Source organism: Schistocerca piceifrons, chromosome 2 (genome assembly GCF_021461385.2).
Source record: "Schistocerca piceifrons isolate TAMUIC-IGC-003096 chromosome 2, iqSchPice1.1, whole genome shotgun sequence".
NCBI lineage: Eukaryota > Metazoa > Arthropoda > Insecta > Orthoptera > Acrididae > Schistocerca > Schistocerca piceifrons.
In genome coordinates this window covers 429,593,303-429,619,606 of record NC_060139.1, presented here as the reverse complement: position 1 = coordinate 429,619,606, position 26,304 = coordinate 429,593,303, and the positions used below count along the sequence as shown (strand labels likewise).

The 26,304-nt window shown below is 41.6% G+C and overlaps 1 non-coding gene across 1 annotated transcript; it reads left to right on the top strand.

Moving 5' to 3' along the window:
- Nucleotides 1–3,167: 3,167 nt before the first annotated feature.
- On the top strand, nt 3,168–3,240 carry Trnaa-cgc. Its single transcript has one exon. It is a non-coding gene; the product is annotated as a tRNA-Ala (tRNA).
- Nucleotides 3,241–26,304: the final 23,064 nt, after the last annotated feature.

Here is a 26,304-nt window from a genome sequence, read left to right as displayed (position 1 = left end):
TGTCCTTGCTACCGTTCTGCGTTTTGTTGCTACGCAATGGCCCTTGTCAAAGTCACGGATCGGGGACCCGTTGGTTCGCCGATGTTTTGCTCACAAGAAGGGACTTTTTGTTCGAATTGGTGTTTTGCTGTTGCGTTCTGATAATGATCAGTCCAGGGTCGTGATACGACGTTCGTTACAGTCCTCTGTCTTAAAGCTTCTCCACCAAGGACATAGTGAGAACGAAACAACTTGCTCGTCGGCACTGTACTTGTTTCGGAATCGATGCCGCGATTACGAATATATGCTCTCCTTGCAGCACCACCGTGGAAATTCTTTTCATGACCAAAAGCCACTTTCCCTTTGCAACGCTTACACATCGATTTTGATGGTCCATTCTCGAATGTTCGATGGTTGGTTGTGATCGATTCATTCAATAACTTTCCTTTTGTTGTCCGGATGTCTTCCACGACATAATCTGCCACCATCCAAGCGTTATCTGCTATATTTTGCATTGACGGTCTTCCACAGACAATGGCCCACAATTCATGTCTGCAGAATTTCAGTCATTCTGCAAGGCCAATGATATTCAACATCTGACGTCCGCGCCGTTTTCGCCACAGTCAAACGGTGCCGCTGAACGATTGGTCGAGACTTTCAAGTCACACATGTTGAAGCTGAAATAGTCATATTCTCAGGAGGACGCGTTATTGCTCTTTTTGTCCTCGTATTGCTATCAGCCCCGTGACGGTCGGTCGCCGGCTGAGTTGTTCCACGGTCGTCATCATCGATCCTTGATGTCTTTGCTACGTCCGCCGCATCCGGTTCCTGTGCAGCGGCAGACACGTGCTTTTGCCCCAGACGACGTTGCCTACTACATCCACTATCGAGGTTCACGGCGTTGGCTCGAAGGTCGCATTCTTCGCTGCCTCGGACGCGCTATGTATCTGGTTTTGGGGGCCTCTGGTGAGGTGCGCCGGCATCTCAATCAGCTGCGCCTCTGTCGTCGCACGGGATCTGCCGCTGGCCGTCCGCTTTCAGCGACGGTGCCGTCCGGTCAGCGCCCCGGGGACCCATCTACTGGCTCGTCTCTGCCCCAGGTGTTACCGACACTGCCTTCCATTTTGCCCTATGGCGACGCGCCGCCGCCACCGCCTGTTCTCCCGCCGGCGACGCCCGCAGTGGACGCGTTGATGCAGCCGCCGGGCGCCCCTCTGGGTCGCGCGCCGCCGAACGCTCCTCGGGACCAGTTGTCCTCCGACATGGAACTCTTGCCCGCTCCGGATCATATGTCGTTTTCGCCCGTCGGGTGCCCCGACCCGGTGGTGGTCGACCCTTCGGCCCCTCCTGTCTCTGTATGGGCGCATACACCGCATGTTGGCGTGCACCCTGGACTAGGTTTTCAGGCCTTCCCTAGCTCCCGGCGGTCCGAATGGCAGGGTGCGCGTGGCACAGCCTCGCCTGTTGTTAGGCTCCCCACCTCGTCGCATACGTGAACATGGGGTCCTCCCCACGGCGGGTGGAGGCCTTATACCACAACCATCCGCCGATTTGCGGGGGTGGAATGTGGTGTCGCCGCCAGACACCACACTTGCTAGGTGGTAGCCTTTAAATCGCCCGCGGCCCGTTAGTATACGTCGGACCAGTGTGTCACCACTATCAGTGATTGCAGACCGAGCGCCGCCACACGGCAGGTCTAGTCTAGAGAGACTCCCTAGCACTCGCCCCAGTTGTACAGCCGACTTTGCTAGCGATGGTTCACTGTCTACACAGGCTCTCGTTTGCAGAGACAGCCGACTTTGCTATCGATGGCTCACTGTCTATATACGCTCTCGTTTGCAGAGACGATAGTTCAGCATAGCCTTCAACTACGTCATTTGCTACGACCTAGCAAGGCGCCATATTCATTTACTACGAATGTATTCTGAACAGATAATATTGTGAATCATGTACCGTCAAGAGTGACGTTCATCATTAATGGATTAAAGTTAAGTATCAAACTAATTACGCCCGCTTTCTGAATTCTAATTCCTTGTCATGTTCCAGATCTCACGTCAGTATAGTTCTTCCCTCATCACGTCAGCCTGCGTGAGCTAAAACTCGTGCATTTCGGCCTCCACTAGTAACACGGTGTTGGCTCTTCTGCCAACACAACACTTTCTCTTATGTCCTGAGACAGGCGCAGCAGTGGACAACGCAGCGACGCTTGTAGCGTGTGTTTTGTTTTTCAGGACGCAGGCAACAGTGCACAGCTAAGCGCGCAGCGAGTTAGTCTTTTGTTACCTCACGCTGCCGTAACGTTATTTTATTGTTTTCATGCCTGTCTGCCAACGACCTTCGACGCCCGGCGCGCTACGGTTTGGGGGAGGTGGAGGTGGCTGACGTCACGAACAGCTGACTGGCATCCGGCACTTGTCAACATAACGGGAACGTGCCGCCGACGAACCGTACGATGCAATGCGGCGATTCGTCGTGGGCGTAACAACAGCTCCTAGATCTTCCTGTCTCCGGCTGCGTCGATGTCACTTTTCCCTTGCATCAAACGTCGTAACTGCGTGTGACGACCAGCTCAACTCATATAACAGTGATAAAAGCAGAGTAACAAGTGCTGGGTTACGTATAGTGTTTGTGAGTCCTCAGCGGCGACGATGCCACTTCCACTACTGAAATCGTGTGAAGTTCTGCTCAGCTTATAGGTAGGGCACCAAAGCAGAGTACCGAATATTTCCTTATGGTATGAAAAGTACTCAAGCCAACAAAATGTCATTTGTTTATAAATGATTCACTCAATGTAACTTGATTGTAAATGGAAAATATTTCTTTAAATGTATGTACTGATTTTTGTATAAGTAGTCTGTGTGCTGTGTGCCAATTTACAAATTTCAATAGTTAACTGACAAAAATTTTTATGCCTGTAACTTTAGTTTTGACAGATGCATAGTGTCAATGCTTTTGTGTATATAGGTTTTACATTTGAATTAGGTTATTTAAAATTAGGCTCATTTATTCAGATTCCATTCCTTAATGTCAATTACGTGTGTAATTAAGAGTAACCAAGGATGTCTGCTGAAGAAAATCTGTAAACCCTCCATGCAAGGAGGTCAGGAACAGCTAAAGAAGTTGCTACATAATTTTCTGAACACGCTTTATATGAATGTCCATAGCACATGATTAACTTAAAATCACCGAGCGAGGTGGCGCAGTGGTTAGCGCACTGGACTCGCATTCGGGAGGACGACGGTTCAATCCCGTCTCCGGCCATCCTGATTTAGGTTTTCCGTGATTTCCCCAAATCGTTTCAGGCAAATGCCGTGATGGTTCCTTTGAAAGGGCACGGCCGATTTCCTTCCCAATCCTTCCCTAACCCGAGCTTGCGCTCCATCTCTAATGACCTCGTTGTCGACGGGACGTTAAACACTACCCACCTCCACCACCACTTAAAATCCAGTACAAATGCAGTCTAGTAGAATGCGAACAACATTATGAGTCCAGCTAGTACACGACATAATAAAACAGACTGGACATGTTTCATGGCTACTCATTAGACTGGCATGCATCCAAAGCCTTACACCTGAATCAGCATTGTGATAGATAGAGCAGGCAAATATAGGACGTCATTTCGGTAGCGTATTACCTAGTAAAGTAGTGCTTTGTTTTGTAAGCAGACGTTATTTCTTTCCTGCTTGAATGAACTACAGTTAAGAGTTCAATTGATGTTCTGCCATGACTTCTTCGTTTTAGCAGTTCCCATCGTACTGATTTATCGACACTGTGTTCCATAGAAGAATATCAAACTTAGCAGTCAGATTCACGTACTTGTTACACGTTACACACTAATTCAGTCAACCCCTGTTACTACTGAATATCTAATTGTATATGAGGCTATTGTCACATATATAGCGGTAGACACCCAAATTTCGCCTTCGTTGGGTGCTTATAAGACCTGGTGTGACGGAAAATCAGCACGAAGTTGCAAGGACCACAGCCGCATGAGTAACTAAGAATATCTCCAGTGACGTCAAAGGACAAGGGGAGAACAGAAGTTAGTTTCAGAAATTAAAAAATAAATAAAAAAATGTAATGGTATCACTGGGCATGATAGGTCTCAGACGAGATGGGTACACCGTAATTGCATTTATTCGCTCGGCTTTTGCTTTCCTATTAATGTAGGCAAGCACGACGCCCTCAAGCACACGTCGTACGGCTGAAGTATCAAGTTAGTTTTGCTGATAAAATTTATCTTCGTAGGAATGTATTTTCTGATAGTGTCTAATTTTAACTTGGTTAGTTTATTCATTATGGACAATAAAATAATATTCTTTCCTTAGGGGTCCTTCGCGACACTACCTTTTATCCTCTTACGTAGTTGCCATAGAACGTACTACATGGAAAGGTCGTGGATTCGCTAAATCCTGACAACTCGATTGGTATTCTGTTTAGCCTGGTTTCGCTTCGACGCTGACAGACGTAACGCCGGCACTTTCACGGAAATAGTCGCTGATCAATATGAGAGTAACGACGCAGTCCCGTGCTAATGGATAAAACAGATGGCGCGGCTTGCTCTAATTCGGGATTATCTACCGCTTCCTAATCAATACTGTAGCGCATCTCCGTCAGTGTCTCCGGGGATTTACACTGCAATTGAGTGATGTCGTCGACTACGTTCTTCACAATGACCAGAACAGAAAGTCTGGGTATCAACGTACAAAAATCTCTAAATAACAACGAACCAGATCTCTTGTAAGTGTATGTCACATGCAAGATTCGGAAGCCGAGATGATATCTTCAAAGTTGAACGTCAACAGGGCAGTTTTCTACTGCATCTAAACAAGGTCCTGGTACTGTGACCAGTTAGGCAGGATACAGGACGCAGTACAATAGGTGGACAGGTGAAAGTAATGGGAGGTGAGATCCACAAGATGTCAACTGTGCAATCACTGGGTCCCTATCGTCTCTAGTGAAGCACTGCGTTCGCCGACCTTGGCTTAGACTCAGCTATTAGCACTAGCTGATGACATACGCTGCTTGCACCTTCACAACCATACATAAAAAATAAACAGACTTTCAAAAAAAGAATGTAGTTACATCTACATGGATACTCGGCAAGTCACACTTAAGTGCCCGGCAAGAGGGTACCAGAGGTACTAGGAATATGTGTCAGTTACGACTAGCTATCTTAACAGTTCTTTGCATAAACAGATATCCTACAAGTAAAGCGACTGTAACGTTCAGGTGCTGAATTTACTAATTTGTATAATTTTCGAGAGAAGTGTAAATTTGTCTTTCTTCAGTAATACTGCTTAAAAGTTTTCAGCTAAGGGGACAGATATATATTTTTATAAGAAAATAATTACAAACATGAGAACATTTATTATATGTAAGATACAGTAAATGTTTCGATATGCCAATTTATGGTTTATCCCCTTTTCTAAACTGGCATACAAATGTTGATCCTGATCGACTAAATAGCTGCGAAATTACATTGGTGTGAGAAAATTACTTTCTTGCAGACAATAAGCAAAGGGCTAGTACCTCTTACGGTTGAAGGAATCATTTTAGCGGCTCTTTCACGTAATTGTACTGACTTTGCAGATTTCCGTCGTAGATTCCTTGATCTTAAAAAATTTTGAAAGAAACATGAGTGGTCATGAAACTTATTAATATCTTCCATCTACTGCTTCTTCAGTAACTTATATGCTAAGCAAAACACATTTCATAGTTGGAGCTTAATCATCAGCACTGAAACTTTCATTTACGAAACTCCATTTCAATGTCATTACACCTCAAACGCTTAATTTTGGGGCTTACAGTGCACTGTTAATGACATTGTAATTAAATAACTCTCCCATATTATTTACATTGCTATATCAACATACTTTGCTTTAAAAATGCCTCTATAAATTTTAAAAAGCTTCACAACGGACTCGGTAGCTCAGACGCACAAATATAATAAGTAACTTACTTCTTGTACAACACAAAGTATCTATAAACAAAATTTTTGGTTACGTATGTTAGAGAAAAGGTAGTGATCTCGTTTATTCTTATCAATGGTTCACATTAAACACGAGCCTACGTTCTCGGTTATTTGCTGCATATATTCCTGTCTCTGTCTTCCCTTACCGTTTTTACCCTGCACAGCCACCCCCCCCCTCCCCCTAGTACTATGGGGTTAATCCCTGATGTTTTAAATATGTCGTATCGTCCTGTCCCTTCTTCTCGTCAGTGTTTTCAGTATATTCTTCTCTTCACCGATTCTGCGGAGAAATTCCTCGTACTTTTCTTATCAGTCCATTCTTATGTAGAAACACTTCTCAAACACTTCGATTCCCTTCTGTTCCGGTTTTCCATTATAAATGCTTCACTACCAAACAATGCTGCCCTCAAAACCAAATTCTCAGAATTTCTTCCTAAATTAAGGTCGATGTTTGATTTGACATCAGAAGACTTCTCTTTGAAATGAACTCTCTTTTCCTCCACTGGCCAGTTTTTCATATCCTTGATTTTCCATCATGGGTTATTTGTCTTCCACGGTAGCAGAATTCGTTGCATGTGTCCACTTCTGAACGGTAATTTTGAAATTAAGTTCCTCGACATTCTCATTGCTGCTACTCCTCTTTACTTTTACATTTGTTCAATTTATTCTCAGTCCATGTTTGTACTCATTAGACTGTTCATTTCATTCAACAGCTCATGTAATTCTCCTTCCCTTCCACTGCGGATATCAATGTAATCAGCGAATCTTATCGTTGACATTATTTCACCCTGAAATTTAATCCAACTCATGACCACCTCTGGTACTTCGTCACTGCTTCTTCGGTGTATAAATTGAACAGTATGGGTGAAAAACTACATCCCTGTCTTACACAGTATTTAATCCAAGCACTCTGAGTTTGGTTTTATTCTCTTTTTGTTCCCTTTCGGCTCTTGAATATATCGTATAGGCTCTGCTCTTCCCAATAGCTTGTTCCTGTCCTTATCAGAATGCTGTACTATTTTACATGGTCGAACGCTTTCCCTAGGCCGACATATTTTAGGATCCTGTTTGACTTTTCTTCATTCTTGCTTCCGTTAATAAAGGGAGCGTCAAAGCTGTCCCTCTGGAAGCTTCACTTTTCCTAAATCCAAAACCGATCGTCATCTATGGGATCCTCAGTTTTATTCACCATTCTTGTATATATTAAGCTTGGCAACTAATTTTAAACTTTTTTACAAAGGTCAAAATAGTTGATCTATGTGGATTTGAATATGCTGAAGTTGAAAATGACGATTAAAAATATATTTAGCTCAGATCAGGATGTTAATGAATGTTTTATGTTCTCCACATATTATACCAGGCGGTCTAACAAGCGTTGCACTGGCAAACTCACATTACTCATCAAATATTTGACAGTGGACTTGGGATCCTGAGTGAAAGTGAAGAAGAATTAAATGATCCGCTGAACGGAATGAACAGTCTAGTGAGTACACAGTATGGTTTGAGAGTAAATTGGAGAAAGATGAAGGTAATGAGGAGCAGTAGAAATGAGAACAGCGAGAAACTTAACATCAGGATTGATGGTCACGAAGTCAATGAAGTTAAGGAATTCTGCTACCTAGGCAGTAAAATAACCAATGACGGACGGAGCAAGGAGGACATCAAGAGCAGACTCGCTATGGCAAAAAAGGCATTTCTGGCCAAGAGTAGTCTACTAATATCAAATACCGGCCTTAATTTGAGGAAGAAATTTCTGAGGATGTACGTCTGGAGTACAGCATTGTATGGTAGTGAAACATGGACTGTGGGAAAACCGGAACAGAAGAGAATAGAAGCATTTGAGGTGTGGTGCTATAGACGAATGTTGAAAATTAGGTGGACTGATAAGGTAAGGAATGAGAAGGTTCTACGCAGAATCGGAGAGGAAAGGAATATGTGGAAAACACTGATAAGGAGAAGGGACAGGATGATAGGACATCTGCTAAGACATGAGGGAATGACTTCCATGGTACTAGAGGGAGCTGTTGAGGGCAAAAACTGTAGAGGAAGACAGAGCTTGGAATACGTCAAGCAAATAATTGAGGACGTAGGTTGAAAGTGCTACTCTGAGATGAAGAGGTTAGCACAGGAAAGGAATCCGTGGCGGGCCGCATCAAACCAGTCAGTAGACTGATGACAAAAAAAAAAAAAAAAAAAAAACATTGGGATTAATTCGATGCACCGATCACTAATATGGAGACCGTTTATCAAGACTCGCTCCTGATTTTCACATGATTTACTGAAGTTCATATTTTTACTGAGATACTTTTACATATATTTTTTATGTTTTACTGAAATATACTGAGGCGAGGCTACCGAGCGAGGTGGCGCAGTGGCTAGCACACTGGACTCGCATTCGGGAGGACGACGGTTCAATCCCGCGTCCGGCCATCCTGACTCAGGTATTCCGTGATTTCCCTAAATCGCTCCAGGCAAATGCCGGGATCGTTCCTTTGAAAGGGCACGGCCGACTTCCTTCCCCGTCCTTCCCTATTCCGATGAGACCGATGACCTTGCTGTTTGGTCTCTTCCCAACCCCAACTGAGGCGAAACAAGCAGTGTGTCATTGTAAGAGGTACAGAGTAGAGCGAGTGTGCCACGACTTACCACAGTTCACTACTACCACCGGCAAGTCATCATGAAGCGCCTGTGCTTAAAGTACGAAGGGCTGCCCCATAATCTAAGAGTGGAATTGAACATTAAAATAACTTTTCCGAAATTCGTCAATGTATGCTTAAATATATTAATGTTAACACTGTACAGTGTCAGAATAATCAAATGGACTACCTTAAAATAAATAAACGGTACTTAGTAATAAAACTAGAGACCTAAATATTGTTCAGAATATGCAAATGTATGTCAAAAGTAAATTTTCCAAATCTCAACTCGATCAGAGCAATATTTTGGTTCAAATCTGCGATATTAACAAAAATTGAAACCTCTACATTAGACTCAGAAAGATGTAAATTCGTATGTAGTCTCGGTTTCATGTTAAAGCTTTAAATGTGTGACACCAATAAACTACCTCCAATAGTTTTCAAATTATTTACTGAAAACCAAATTTGGTACTAGAATTTCCCGATTCATAATATACTAAGTATCATTTGTATTTGTAATGGAAAGTTTTAATTTCAGCACTCGAACTTGCCATAATAGAGGTGTACCAAGTTTGAAGAGTATATTGTAAAAACAATGGTTACAAGGAATCTTAAAGAGGAAGTTCAGCGGTCATGTTCTACTGTCGGTTCCGTTCTAAAAATTCTAGCCGGCGCAGTTTAAATACAGTGGAAATGAACTTTTTCAGTAACTAAAGCAAACTTAACTCTGTTTACTTAAAAATTAAGAAGATTGTAAAATGCTTAATGACGGAGCTATTAATTAATACGTGTCCAAGAAAGGGGCCATTTAGGTAGTGCTACACGTGCAATGGCTGGTTGATAGCAAGTGTTTCGTTTGGCGGTTTGCTGCGCCCCTTTGGAAATACAACCAGAGAGGCAGTGGTACAGTGCACTTCGCAACGAGATATCAAACTGCCCGCGTCAGCCACATGCCCGCGTACGTTGTGCGTCAGATGACGTCAGAGCTAGGAAGACTTAAATGTGTATTCGGTAAAAGTAGGAAGTGAACTCATGAGGATAGCACACTGTCCTGGATCGCTTACGTTTCTCTGAAGTAACTGTTTGTGTTCCACCCGTAATGTCGACAAAACCACGTGGCAAGTGGCGAGATTATTTTCCACATTTAAGGCGAGCTGTAAACTTTTGGTAGTTAGACGGCAGGGCGACAGACCATTTTCCATGGAGTTTCCCATATTATGAATTATCAATAATGCTGTTTCTGATAGAGATGTTGTTGTTATTGTTATGGATACTATTATTTATTGTCTGTGTGAACTTTTACATAGTATATTGCTCAGGTAACATTCATAACTTGTATTTGTAGTCACAGTTCCTGTAGCCACTGAGGAAATAGCAAGTAGGGTCATTTCATTTCAGTGAAAACAAAGAGTAATGTGGACTTGCAGACTGGAAATTAGGGTCAGTAAGCTCTCCATCGCTTTCTGGCTGACCGAAAAATAGTTTTCAGGCTTCTGTGAACGGCGAAGGTAGGTGTAAAGTACGCACAGGCAATTTAAGTGTCTTTTCATAACGACATAAAGAAGTACCGACCAAAAGAATTTTTTTTTTTTTGTAGCTTTCCCTGTCTTCTTAGAGAATATCAGAGAACAGACAAATAATAATAGTTAATGATAGATAGTATGTGATCAGTTTATGCAAACTTTGCGCTCTCGACCACGGCTTTTTGCGTAAGGTCCGTTCATTGTAAGTTTGACCGTGGGCGATTTTTCTGAAAATATTTCTTTATATTTCGTAGATCGCATAACTGCAAAGTTTTGGTTCGTGCTGGACCATTTGTAGTATTTGTAACACGGAACGTTAGCCATGGCAAGACGCTGTTTAATTGGAACAATAGCCTGCAACATTAATGAAACATAAGATTAAATAATATCACTATATTCACAAAATATTATAGTAAATTAAATTGCATGGACACTTGCATTAATTCTGTTGCTGTGTGCAACTATGAGTACGCCTAGTGAAATTGCGTCTCAATAAAACAGAATAATGGCGTTGTGCTAAATAATTATCTGCAGCGATGGCAGATACGCATCCGATCAGGACGGCTTCAAGATCAAGAAAGGTGCCGTCTTCTCGGCATGACAATTGAACTGCGTAATTATCCTAGTGTTTCAGCGGTTGCACGCCACAATCCGTACAACCGCTTACACTAATTAATATCTTACGTAATTCTTTATTTATATTCTGCACTTATATCTACGTTTTTGCAATACATCCCCGCCCATACTGCAAATACGCCTTTAAAGAATGATTACCCGCTACCCCACATATGGTGCATCAACCAGGAAACGGAACTGTGAAAGTGATCTCGGTAGGCACTTACAGGATACTGAAGTGAAATACGCCGAAACCAGTGCGAGAACAGTGTTAAGATTTGCTCGCTAGTTTGAGAACTAAATTTTGTATGTACGCCAAAGCCACCTTGAGCGTAACGGAAGGAGGTAAGAAGACGACACTACATCGCGACTACCACCGGCGCTGAGTTACAAGAAAACGGGGTGCATCATCGAGGAGCTGCGAGGACTTGCAAGTCACCTGCAAGCTACTGCGCGCGCTTGCCGGAGCCCAGGCCACCCGGAGCTACTGCACTAGGCGATACCCGCCACCTTCCTCTCGCCGTAACTGCTGCTACTGCTTGCATTAAGTTTCAACACTTTGCATCGTTAGCTGGTACATTACTCCGGTAGAGGTCAAGCAATTAAGTTAAATGAAGGGTATCTAAAGCATTTGTTAACTGCTTTAATAGGCTATTAAAATGGAATTTAATGATAAAAATGAAGTAAAATGGAACCAGTCTCTGACGATAAATCCTGAGAATTAGAAATTGAAATTACGAGGATGGTTCCGTCAAAGCAACAAATCCAAATTCTGATGCTGACTTGTCAAAAGTTGATTCTGAGGTAAATTTCAGAGTCACTCAAAAAATTAGAACAATTTTCTGAGGTATAACCGAAGTTTAAGTCAAAAAAGAAAAATATATAATTAATAGAGCTATGAAATAATGACGCGGAGTTCAATATTTCTGAAATTTGCCGAAGTCAGGAAATGCTAGAAGCTCCTCTAAAACCGGATGAAATGCCAAGTGGAAAGATAGGGGCATCAAACTGATTGTAATTACTGTTTCCCAATCCTGAATCGCATCATAATGAACTGAACAACAAAAAGGAATCCAACAGCAAGCACTTACGTAAGACTGAACCTAGTAATAAGGAAATACATAACTAATTAATTTAAAACTGAATAGTTTACTCTATAAAATTGGAACTAGCCACCAAGCTTTGTGAATCGAGGTAGGGCAGCAGCTAACTGAATCGCACAGAATTTTCAAGAGCGAAGTTGGTAAACTTCGTAAATATGTCAAACACGCAGATGATTTTATGGATGGGGGTTCGTCAGAAAGAATAGGCAGTGAATCCAAACTTTGCTCTAATCTGTTTGAGGAAGTGACTATTAATGCTTGTCAAAAGGATATTAAGAAAGTAAAATCAGGCTGTGTAAAATTAGATGTGGATGTCGGTAAAAAATAAAATAAAACAAAACAATAAAAACGACAGAGTGGAGGCTGTAGAACAACAAGTACAAGAACTTAATACTAGTGCTACAAACATAGAAAATAGAGTAACCTCTAGTAGCTCTTGTAATACTTCTCTACAGCATGCTGCCTCCGTTGACGCAGCTTTATCAGACGTCGTCAATTTTTTAGTTTTATCCAGATAAACAAATTCACTTGCTAGAGTTATGGAATGATTTTGAGGATGTTTCATCAAATTCATGTTCAGACTGTGAGAAAATATCTTTCATAAGCAGTTATTTGTCAGGAGATGCTTTGCCATTGTCAGATGACCTAATGATTAGATGCTAAACTCTTTCTGAATTAAAAACTGCATTTGTAATGAGTGCTGGTCACACAACAAACAAATGATGTTTCCAGAGAATTTTGAAGTGAGAAAAGGTTTGCTCCAAGTCGTGAATGAGGTAAAGAGTTCTCTAGAAAGTGGTTCTCATGGGTGTCACATCTGACAGAACTGATTTATCCGGAAATGATTATCATGGGACTAAATGTTCAGATACTTTGATATTGGCAGAAAAGAATCATATCCGAATCAAGAGATAATGTGGATGGGTCGACTGCGTATCTGGAGTGAGTGGGAAGAGTAACTGTCGTTGAGGAGCAGGCTCAGGATAATAAAAGATCCTCTAACGGTCATATAAACACCCTAAATAATGACAGTCACCGTGAATGATGGAAGCATGGAAGTTAAGGATACACGATATGGTTATATGGTCAGTGAGGTAGTAGAGGAAAGAGAGGTAGACAGCCACCACGTTTAGGCGATAATTATTATGACGATCGCAGAAATATCAATAACGTACCGTTGAGTCAAGACAGGGAGCAGAATGTGACATGATCTGATTCTGAATCGTATGAGTAGAATCCTCCCCCATGAACCATGGACCTTGCCGTTGGTGGGGAGGCTTGGGTGCCTCAGCGATACAGATAGCCGTACCATGGGTGCAACCACAATGGAAGGGTATCTGTTGAGAGACCAGACAAACGTGTGGTTCCTGAAGAGGGGCAGCAGCCTTTTCAGTAGTTGCAGGGGCAATAGTCTGGATGATTGACTGATCTGGCCTTTAACCGAAACGGCCTTGCTGTGCTGGTACTGCGAACGGTTGAAAGCAAGGGAAACTGCAGCCGTCATTTTTCCCGAGGGCATGCAGCTTTACTGTATGGTTAAATGATGATAGCATCCTCTTGGGTAAAATATTCTGGAGGTAAAATAGTCCTCGATTCGGATCTCCGGGCTGGGACTACACAGGAGGACGTTGATATCAGGAGAAAGAAAACTGGCTTTCTACGGGTCGGAGTGTGGAATGTCAGATCCCTTAATCGGGCAGGTAGGTTAGAAAAAAAGGGAAAAAATTGGATAGGTTAAAGTTAGATATAGTGGGAATTAGTGAAATTCGGTGGCAGGAGGAACAAGATTTCTGGTCAGGTGAATACAGGGCTGTAAATACAAAATCAAACAGAGGTAATGCAGGAGTAGGTTTAATAATGAATAAAAATGGGAGCAAGGGTAAGCTACTACAGACAGCATAGTGAACGCATTATTGTGGCCAAGATAGATACGAAGCCCACACTTACCACAGTATTACAAGTATATATGCCAACTAGCTCCGCAGATGACGAAGAGATTGATGAAATGTATGATGAGATAAAAGAAATTATTCAGATAGTCATGGGTGACTGGAATTCGATAGTAGGAAAAGGAAAAGAAGGAAACGTAGTAGGTGAATATGGAATGGGTGTAACTAATGAAAGAGGAAGCCGCCTGGTAGAATTTTGCGCAGAGCATAGTTTAATCATACCTAAGACTTGGTTCAAGAATCATGAAAGAAAGTTGTATACATGGAAGAAGCCTGCAGATACTGGAAGGTATCAGGTAGATTACATAATGGTAAGACAGAGATTTAGGAACCAGGTTTTAAATTGTAAGACTTTTCCAGGGGCAGATATGGACTCTGACCGCAATCTGCTGGTTATGCACTGTAGATTAAATCTGTGGAAACTGCAAAAAGGTGGAAATTTAAGGAGATGGGACCTGTATAAATTGACCAAAACAGAGGTTGTACAGAGTTTCAGGGAGAGCATAAGGAAACAATTGACAGCAGTGCGGGAAAGAAGTACAGAACCAGCCCTCACAAAACTCTACCATCTGGTGAGCAAGAGTATGGGACAGGAAAAATACCCTTACACTTCAAGAAGAATATAATAAATCCGGTCCCAAAGAAAGCTGGTGTTGACAGATGTGAAAATTACCGAACTATCATTTTAATAAGCCACAGCTGTAAAACACTAACACGAATTCTGGCAGAAGCCGAACTCGGGGAAGATCAGTTTGGATTCCATAGAAATGCTGGAACACGTGAGGCTATACTGACCTTACGACTTATCTTAGAAAATAGATTAAGGAAAGGTAAACCTGCGTTTCTAGCATTTGTAGACTTAGAGAAAGCTTTTGACAATGTTGACTGGAATACTCTCTTTCAAACTCTGAAGGTGGCAGGGGTAAAATACAGGGAGCGAAAGGCTATTTACAATTTGTACAGAAACCAGATGGCAGTCATATGATTCAAGGGGGATGAAAGGGAATCAGTGCTTGGGAAGGGAGTGAGACAGGGTTGTAGCCCCTCCCCGATGTTATTCAGTGTATATACTCATCAAGCATTATAGAAACAAAAGAAAAATTCGAAGTAGGAATTAAAATCCATGGAGAAGAAATAAAAATTTCCAGGTTCGCCGATGACATTATAAATCTGTCAGAGACAGCAAAGGACCTGGAAGAGCAGCTGAACGGAATGGACAGTGTCTTCAAACGAGGATAGAAGATGAACATCAATAAAAACAAGACGAGGATAATGGAATGTTGTCGAATTAAATCGGGTGATGCTGAGCGAATTGGATTAGGAAATGAGACGCTTCAAGTAGTAAACGAGTTTTGCTATTTGGGGAGCAAAATAACTGATGAAGGTTGAAGTAGAGAGGATATAAAATGTATGGGTGTAACCATGTATGGAGTGTAGCCATGTATGGAAGTGAAACGTGGACGATAAATAGTTTAGGCAAGAAGAAAACGGAAGCTTTCAAAATGTGGTGCTACAGAAGAACACTGAAGATTAGATGGTTAGATCACATACCTAATGAGGAGGTACTGAATAGAATCGGGGAGAAATTTGCGGCACAACTTAACTAGAAGAACAGATCGGTTGGTAGGCATCAAGGGATCACCAATTTAGTATTGGAGGGCAGCGTGGAGCGTAAAAATCGTAGACATTCAGAAGGATGTAGGTTGCAATAGGTACTGGGAGATGAAGAAGCTTGCACAGGATAGAGTAGCATGGAGAGCTGCATCAAACCAGTCTCTGGAGTGAAGACCACGACAACAACATGAGTAGAATAGGACACGTGTAGCACACCAAGTCCTGTCTGAGAGGGAATTGACGTTCACGAGGCGGAAACAGTAACACAACCAGTAACAAAAACAGAGACAATAATTAATCAGCGCATGCAAACTGATAACGAGGATAATGAAATAGGAACCGCAGTACTAGTAATGTGCTAAACCAGTCTCATCGTCTAGCTGACAGCGTTTTGGGCACATCAGGAGAATGGGACAAGAGGGTAAAAGAAAACGCTACAGATAACGGAGAAGAACACATTAACTGGTTTGAATCTGATGTGGAAGAAGATCTAAACTTCGTCAGTGTGTATTAATGTTAACGTCGTAAAGTCTCAAGCTGAACAAATGAATATGCTAGGCAGAATATCGTGTTTTAAGAAAAAATGATGAATATTGTTCAGAATATACAAATGTATGTCGCAGTAAAGTTTGATCAGAGCAATATTTTGGTTAAAATCGGGGTTTTTTTACGAAAAATTGAGGATGCTAATTATTAAACTCACAAAACTGAATATTCATATGTGGTCTCAGTTTCATGCAAATACATTAAATACGTGACACCCATAAGTTACCTCTATTAGCTTTCAAGTCATTTACTAAAAACCAGATTGGGAACGTCAATGTCCTTATTCGTGGTATATTAAGTAACATTTGTATTGGTAATGGAAAGCTCTAATTACAGCACTCGATTACATTTAGTCCTACATAATGTAGCTGTACCAATTTTCAGTAGTGTACTGTAAATTACATTGATCACAAGGAATCTTACAGAGGCAGTTCAGAGGTCAAGTTGTGTTCCAAAAATTGTAGCCCACCACATTTAAATGCAGTCAATTATAAATTTTTTCAGTAACTAAGGTAAACTCTATTTCTTTAAAAATTAAGAAAATTGTAAAATTTTGAACTACTGAACTATTAATTAATACAGATCAGAGAATGGGGCCATCTAGATACTTCTTCCTGTGCCTAGGGCGGTTGATTGCAAATGTTTCGTTTGGAGGTCCGCTGCATTCTTTTATAGCCAAAGAGGCAGCGGAACGACTCTCTTTGAACCGAGATATCAAACTGTCCGCTTCAGTCAAATGCTAGCGTACACTGTGCATCGGATGACTTCAGAGCTGGGCAGACTTGAATATGTTCTCGGTAAAAGTAGGAAATGAACTCATGAGAATTGTACACCATCCTGGATCGTTTAGATTTGCTGGAGGTAACTGTTCGTGTGCCTCCCGTAATGTTGACAAAGCCGCATGGCAAGTGGCGTGATTATTTTCCACTTTTAAGGCTGGCAAATTACCTTTGACCAATAGAAGTCAGGACGATGGACCATTTCACTTGGAACTTCCAGTAGTGGTCACCTTTGAAATTTTAATAGTTCTGCTTCTGATAGCGATATTAGTTAAAATATTAAGACTTATGTTTCTTGTGTGTGTACTTTTACAGAATGTGTCAATCAGTTAAAACTCAAAACTTTTATTTATTGTCATAGCTCCTGATACCGCTGAGTAAATAAGAAGTGGGAACATTTTCTTTCAGTGAGAATCTGGACTTGCACACTGAAAATTATGGTATGTTCTCAATCGTTTTATGGCGGACCTCAAACTTAGTTTCCAGGCTCTTGTAAGAGGCGAAGGTAAGTGTAGGCAAGGACAGACGATTTAAGTGTCATTTCGAAACGACATAACGAAGTATGGAACAAATGAATATTACCCTCCGCCCTATCTCTGTTTGATCAAGAAAACAGTAGCAGAGTATGGGAAGAGATGAAAAACATTATGCTAACCACTGCTCGAGAAAATATAGGATATAAAAGAAGAGATCGAGAACAGAAATGGATGACTGACGAAATTCTTTCATTGATGGATGAACGGCGAACGTATAAAGCCCAGTTAGGTCAAACTAAGTACAATAATATCCAGAAACTCATAAGATCAAAGTTTAGAGCAGCAAAAAATGAATGGCTGTAACATCAATGTGAAGAAATTGAAAGCTTGCAAGCTTCTCATGACGATTTTAACTTACATAAAAAGTTAAAAGAAACTGCTGGGATACATAGAAGAAAAAACATCTCCTTATTAACCAAAATAATAATAATAATAATAATAATAATAATAATAATAATAATAATAAAGTAGTTCTAGATACCATGGAGAGGAAAGAGACGTGGGAAGAATACATTAAGAACCTCTTTTCAGATGATAGACCAAGTGTTAAGATTTCTAAGAACAACAATTTAACTGGGCCTCCAATCATGAAAGAAGAAATAGAGAAAGCCATCAAAAACTCAAAAACCAATAAAGCCACAGGGCTTGATGAAATCCCAATCGAACTTTTTAAACTCCTTGATGAAGAAGGTAGTCCGCAGCTCGTGGTCGTGCGGTAGCGTTCTCGCTTCCCGCGCCCGGGTTCCCGGGTTCGATTCCCGGCGGGGTCAGGGATTTTCTCTGTCTCGTGATGACTGGGTGTTGTGTGATGTCCTTAGGTTAGTTAGGTTTAAGTAGTTCTAAGTTCTAGGCGACTGATGACCATAGATGTTAAGTCCCATAGTGCTCAGATCCATGAAGAAGGTATCAAAGTCTTACACAAACTCTTTATCAAAATTTACGATACAGGTCATTACCCCGCCGAATGGCTATTATCAGCTTTCATTCCCTTATCAAATAAGAGGAATGCGAGAAGACGTGAAGTTCACAGACTCATTAGTCTTATGAGCCATTCTCTGAAACTATATCTCAGAGTCATCCATCAAAGGCTATACGAAAAATGTGACAAACTCACTAGTGAGACACAGTTTGGATTTAGGAAAGGTTTAGGTACAAGAGAGGCAATAGTCGCACTACAAGTGCTAGTACAAAATTGCTATGATCATGGTAAAACTGTAGGCCTCTCTTTTATTGACTACGAAAAAGCATTCAATGGAGTACAACGTCATAAACTCATGGAAACTTTCAAAAGAATTGATATAGATGAGAAAGATATCCTTTGTATAGAAAATTTATATTCGAATGACAGCGCAGGTTAGCTTTTGATTTGGTCAGTATATGTAGAGAAGTTCGACGAGGGTGCATACTGTCACCTCTGTTATTTAACTTATAGTCTGAGAGTATTTTTCAGGAGGCATTTAATGATGTAGAAAAAGGCGTAAACATTCGCTGTCGTAATGACACGGTATTGATAGCTGATAATTTCGATGACCTTCAACAACTAATGAACATAGTAGGAGATTACAGCAGTACTTTAGGTCTGAATGTTAACATCAAAAATACTAATTTTATGATTGTCACACGAGAGTCATTTAAAGATGCAAATCTATGACTTAAAGGGTCTATAAAACAAAGAGTCAACAAGCTTAAATACCTTGGAACCCGGCTTTGTGAAGACTGGCGAACAGACTTGGAAATAAAACTTCGCATAGAGAACGCCTAAAACGCCATCATAAAATTAAAGAATATTCTTAGAAGCACAGACGTAAACCTGCTATACCTGGTCCGTGCTTCTGTATGGCTCTGAAGGATGGACACTAAATTTGACAACAACGAAGAAGTTAGAGGCCTTTGAAGCGTGTTTTTATCGCAGAATGGTTAAAATACCGAAGACTGCAGGAATAACGAACACAGGAGTACCGGAACGAATGAACAAACAGCGAGAAATGTTGACAGTGCTTAAAAGAAGAAAAGCTGCATACCTAGGACCTATAGGGCGGAAGATGCAACATGTGGCCACCAGCATCCATTAATGACAAGCAGCAGAAAATATATATATATATATATATATATATATATATATATATATAGGAACCGCATGGGGAGGGATTGGGACTGTTTGGAGGATGTTTAATGGCTTTCCACTGAACTGCAGCGTTCTCAAAAGAACCTTGGCAGCACGAATTATCGTCATAGGTTTTTTCGACTGCGCTGCAGAAGTTTCACCGGGAAGCCCTCCTCCATAGACTCCTGACCTCCCCCCATTCGATTTCCCTACTTGTTTTTAGCCGTGAAAAAAGGCATTCGCTGTTGGCGATTTACTTCTGATGAGTAAGTGCACATCTGGGTACAGTCACGGTTCCGTAGACCACCGCAAATGTTTTCCCATGAAGACAGCGATCGTCTTGTCTCACAGTTGGATAAAACTATTACGGGTTATGGCGAGTACTTTCGCAAATATGAACAGTTTACTTACTCCTTTTTCCATTTGTCTCGTTTTCATTTAACTGCCCCTGATACAAATAATTGACACATACAATATTCATACATATACAACAAATATTTATGGTTGATCTGCATTCTGATATCATATTATTCAGTTTTGTACATGTCTAAATATTGGTTTTATTGTAATATTACACACTAAAAATGGAGCAGCAGCTGCTTTGTCAAGTTGACGAATTTGTTCACCAGGGCTATACAGCAGCACTCTGTTCAAATAACCACCTTACATAAATTATATTACCGAAAATTCGTATTAAATAAAATCAGGATTACGGGCTAATAGGATAATTCATTCGTGCTGGCGGTAATCTTTAGTGTAAATCTGGGGAAACCTTCAGTTTTCCATCTGTGTCAAACATTCCATAAATTATTTAAAACCATATGTACATTGGTTTAAGAACAATGTAGACATAGTCATTCAGGCCTATCTGGCTGTGTACTATACATATTGATACCGTAAAAAAATTTAGTAGTAACCTTCATCGAAAATGACTTTATAGATATAGTTACAGTTCAATGCTGGTTATAGGTTTCTCGTAGGATGTCTGGAGATTTTCAGTGTACATTCTTAGGATCAAGTTTCAGTACCGTCACTTCCCGCTCATACTTCTACCGTTCTTCGAGCATGTCCTCCCTTTCTATTTGAGGGCTTTCCACGATGCGAGTGCTCCCCATCTCCGAACATCGTTCGTCTGAGTAATACGGGGCACACTGCCCAGCGTCCGCTCACCAATCCGGTTGGACCACTACACTGCAACCTATCAATCACACATCGCTCAACGAAACCCTATGTTTTAGAACACGTTGGTTAGCGGACTCACGGCTCAAAGTGTTACAATCGCACTCCAAACAAATCCCTGCACTACAAGTGCAAGAGGTACTGTCTCATACACGAAATGGATTTGGATAATGGAATTGAGTCTCAACACCTTTTCTTCATATCTGGCGATGGTCATATGTCAGCTCTTCCACTTGGTTGGCCTTTGCTGTGACGTGATTGGTTACGCGAAGCTTTGAAGGAGATGGCTTGGTATGTCGGTTTGCAGCGAGGTTGGAGAGGCAGTTATGGGAACGGGCGGCCGAGGGCAGTGCGCCCTTGTGTTGAATGGAGAGACCAGTTTAAGCCTGGGCGTGCATGTCCTGTGGCACTTCAGTCTTGTCACTGCTGATGCCGACTGCACCTTTTCTCGCAGGAAGCAGTTTTCTGCTGTATGTACTGCGTCCCCAGCTATTAAGTTGATGTCGGCCCGTTTCTTGTTATAAATCGCACCGTGCAGTGATTGCACTGTCTTACTGTTCTGGTCTAGTAGTGTCCAAATTCTGCTCTTCCTATAGAGCTGCACATGCTTAAGCTGGTTGGTTATGTTGGTTGATGAGACCAGTGCCAACGGGTGTGCCTTCGAAGTGGTTTGGCAGTTAATGTGGATGGAACGTAGTATTTAAGGTATTCTTGTGAAAGGCAATACAGGTTCTACCTACTAGTAATTCAGTCGCTATCCCTAAAGTGCTATCAATTTGCAATGCCATTATTATCACTGTCACCTCACAGCGAAATTAGTGTTGCTATGCAAGTCTTTTGTTCTAATTAGGTTCCGTGAATTCTTTTATGTAGTAAGTACTGATCCACCTCCAGCGTTAGTAGTAGTTATGTAAGAAACGTCGAGTAGTGCTTTCATCAGTTTTCATATTTCTGGGTGGCCGTTTAACGATAAAATTATGTTGGCCATATGAACCGAAACAGCTACCAGTGTTAAGGTTTACTAAAAGAATTACTTGCTGTCAGCAACTGATTGAGTGGAACTTTATTACGCCATACTGATGCCTCTTAAAGCTTGGTGGCTCATCAAAAACTGTCACGATTGGTTGTGAATTTGGTTTTTTTGTTTTATTTTTTAATATTTTGCAGAGAGGGATTTATTTGATCTGTGACCTTTCGAGCGGTGCCTCAGGCATTGTCGCCCTCCACTGCAGTCAGGCGGGCCACGCACTCTGAAGTGTGCCATAGTGGAATGGTACCATTATGACGTACTGCATGTCCTCAAGGAAGCTCTTTCTCTTTAATGTGGAGTTTGTAAGTCGTTCCATTTCAACTTAAGAGTAAAGAATTTTGCCTCAAGTTTGCCTATCCGGCTGGAGGTTTCATAAATTAACTCGTTGCCAAAAAGATTTTCTCCCCTGTAATTAGATAAATTTTTAAGTTGTTTTGCTTAGGTTTCTCTTTTTCATGCGGTCGTAGTGAATCTTTGATGCTCATTTCACTTATGATTCATGAAATTACTAGTTTTGGATTTAAATTCTAAATTTAGTATGAAATTTCACTCTACTTGCGATACGTGTACGTTTGAATCAAAAATACCTTCCAATGATTGTTAACTTGTTTTGATCTGAGGCGTACGGGTGTATGCCCATGTATTCTGAACTCAGTTTTTTTATAAATCGTATTTCATTTTTAATATTTATGGGCTAACTACCGGCTGATGTAATCTGGATGTTGAAGTGCTTGCAAAACTGTGTGTTTTAGTAAGGAAAGAACATTGTTACATTGTATCCTCACTTGGATTAGGACATTAAACTCCAGCAGTCCTGTAACTTGCTACTAAATATCAGCGTTAACAGAGCGTCATTGTGATTTCACGGGGGTAAGGAAACGATATGCACATTGCAGATAGCATAGCCATTAGCATATGAATTGTATTTGTGTTATTCTTGTGTTAAAATTCGAGTGAAAACTGTAGTGTTGTGCCCATTGCGTGTGTCAGGATGGATTACCCAGCAGTCAGGAATGACATCAGCCTTAGAAAACTGTGCCTGGAATATGAGCTACGCTTACATAAACAAAACATGGAGGGAAGCGCAGCTGAACTTTGTCAACGCCTGCGTGCTGCCTTGACTGTCCCAGTAAACATTTCGGTCGAGACAGTGGATACGGTGAGTTAGTGTTGAATTCTGTAAAAGTTTACTGGATGATCTTCAGGACGATGTCTCAGGTTTTGATGCTGTTTCTCCCTCTCGAAGCCAGATTTGCCGAGAACAGGCCTGTTTGGACCGTCTAACTAATAGAATTTGTGACATAACTGAATGTTAGTAAAGATCCACCAGTGTTGTTTGCAGGACGAGCTTTTGGCCTTACAAAAACAAATGTTATTGCTAAACTGCTGGGGATAAGGAACAGATTGTTGAAGCTAATGTTAATGAGGGCAGACTCTAAAAAGTGTTGAAGCCCATTCGGTAAGTTGCCAAACGCACTGATGGGTACTCTTAAAGGAGTATCTCTTTTGTTGGTAAATAATAGCGATCACTTAAATGAGGTTTTGTGGCTGTTGATTAGTTTACCTGAACAGGCTAATGTATTACCGGTTGATCACGGGGTAGTCTCACAACTCATTTATCTGTTGTCTATAGGCCGTTAGGGTAGGATAACTGCAGAAGCATTGTAAGGTGAAAAAAGATACTTCCGTAATGTACGACTAAGTAAATGCGTGGGTACTCCCGAAAGGATGGAATGGTAGACCAAACTGTGTACCGGGTAAGAGACAAGGATGAGCCTTTGGTTCTTTATGTTAATGAAGTGAGTCTCGGATTACGTTCAGTGTTTGTTGAGATCTCCGGAGAACTGAGTGTGATAAATATTTTGGAAGATATGAGAGCACAGAATAAGTCCAGGAAATAGTTTAGTAAAAAACCGAAGTGCTTAGTCGATTTCGAAAAGCTTTTGTTTGGAATCGAGAATATTAGTTATGAGGACTGTAAACGAGGGAAGCTAAGTCTATGCAATGACCAGGTTATGAAAAATAACATAGGTGAATTCAAAGCTGTCCTATTACTGGGGTTGTGTGCTACCGTTGCGGGAAGCCTGGACATTTTATAAAGTAACTAAAGGTAGGAGAATGAACAGCTGACACCAGAAGCCAGGTACGTTCTGCGTCACGCAGAAGGCTCGCGCCAGGTTGTTGTAGGGCGCGCGCTGTGAAGGGTGGGCCCTTTGAGTGCAAAATGTTAGGAGCTGAACCTGCATGCGCTCCTCTGGGTTTCTGCGAGTAACACACCCCTCCTGGACTACACCTGATATAAATGTTGTAGGCAGTTGGCCAAATTGCCGGAGCTAAGTGAGATTAGCCAAGTGTGTCTTGCTGCCAATGGGCAACCCCTTCATTTTATTGGTCATACTCGAATCACACTGAGCACTTGTTTGCTGGGTTGTTGAAAATCTGGCGGTGAAGATCATTCTTGGATGAGACTTTTCTACAATTGACTCAGTACTTGATTGATTATGGAGGTAGTAGTTTTTATTTTAAATTTAGGCCAGAGGAGAGTTTTAAGTTTTGTGCCCATGGCACTGGCACGAAGGCATGTAGAGTGCGTCCATAGTAGGCAAGGGTGGTCAGTGTTGGCCACTTACCCAGAGGTCAAGCTGCACAATTAATGGGAGTGTTAACTGACGGGATCGGGGTAGCTATTAAAATCGGATATCAGACCCAGCTTGCGGATCACGCTCTGCTGCATCAGTTTCCCTAGCTACTATCGCTCCTAAAATGCAACAACTGTATAAAAGCATTGAACGGTTGCTTGCTGATACTGTCACCCATTCTGCAGTCTCACCTTATGCTGCGCTTATATTTGCAGTTTTATGGGGATGGGTATAGGCATGTATTTGATTACCAGGCCTTAAATCGGAAGTTTCTGTTTGAGTGTGTCCCACTCCTGGAATCACACAACTGCTTTACATGGTTTGTGGGACCAAGGTTTTTACAGTTCTAGACTTAAATCAGCTCCACAATCTGACCCCTCTAAGAGAAGACTCAAGCCTGTGATGCCGTTCTGTACTGACTACAACATTTTTCAATTAATATGGTACCCACTTGGCTGGCCACAGGAGCGTCTGTCTTGTGACGTCTATTGGATTTACTCTAGAACACATCCGCCAGGTATTTCGGCGCCTTAAGGAAGTGCATTTGACTGTTAAACCCCTCAAAGTAACCTTGGCTCGGGACAAAATATTCTTTTTGTGAACCATCGTGTCTCGAAAAGGGGACGCCATCGACCATGTCCAGACACTGGGTATTCATTCATTTCTGATCCCAAAGAACAATAAGGTCATCGTCTATTTTATAGGCGTGGTGAATTTGTTTCGAAAGTTCATAGCGAATGTCACGCAGATAGTGGCTCCTATTAACCTATTACATAGGAAAGGCGAAAAATTTTTGTGAGTCTTGAAAGCATTAAAACAATATCGTGGTTGTGGCTGTCTTATTACAAGAGTTGAATAGAGAGAGAAGGCCTCTTGCGTATGCCTCGTGGGTGTTGTCACCAGCTGAAACCAAATTCATAGTGTACGAATTGGAAGCACTGGTTGTAATGTTAACACTAGAGAAATATACTTTTCGTTTGGAACATTAGAAACCGAAAACCAGGTCCTGACCTGGGTTTTGGCTCTCCTATGCAAGATGGGGCAAACAGCCAAGTGCGCACTAAGGAGTTAGGCGTCCCATTTCGATAGTTACATATTAAAGGGATGAAGACCAAACTGCCAATACCTATAGTCGAATGTTTCAATTGTACGATGTGCGTCAGTAGCCCGAGGCTAATGCATAGTTTTTATGCAACATGGGAGTCCTGTCAGAGATTCTGTTTGTTAATCTTAAAGGGGAACAGCAACAGGATTCCGAACTGCCGTCCGTTTACAGTAAGTTGAAAGCTGCAGGATCTATTCGGCAGTTTCTTGTGTTTCTGGTCCCAGAGGAATCAGGGGTCTAAGTTATGTGTACCTCGGAGCCTAGTCCCAAGTGTGTTCAGATATTTTTTTCTGACAGTCCTTGGGAGGAGGCCACCTGGAGTTTATAAAATGTGGCTGAAGATGAGTGACACGGAGACCTGGAGAGATCTAGGTCAGGATGTTCAGAGGCTGGTCACTGAGTGCGAACAATACAGTGCAGCTAAACCTGATTCACGTCCGAAGAGGAGTTTTATTCAATCAACCCGCGAGTTTCAAGCAACGGATAAACTCTGTATTCACTTCCTGGGATCCTTTCCCTGTACCAAAAGGGGAAACTGTTTTGTCTCGGTTGTAGTCGAAACATTCACCTGGTTGGTCTGGTTGATAATTAGCAGTTAAAACCCTGCCACTATTGACATTCAAAATCTGAGAAAATTTTTCCCAGTTAGGGTACCCATAAAGCTTCGTCAGTTATAACGCACAAGCATTCATGTCCAAAGAGTTCAAGCAGTTCTGTTTTGATCAGAGACAATGTGTACTACTACGACACCTTACTATCCACAGCCATTTTTTTTAAAAGAATATACCGTGACTTGAAGTCATTCCTCATTGCATACCATTCAAGATCCGAGAGGCAATGGAATTAAGGATTGGCTACGCTTTGCTTTCAGTTACGTTCATCACGAAACCCGCTATGCCAGATTAATGTACTCCTTTCCAGTACATTTTCCACTCGCCAATGTATAATCTGGTGACATACCACATGTGTCCATAGGAGATCAAGAGAGGTGAG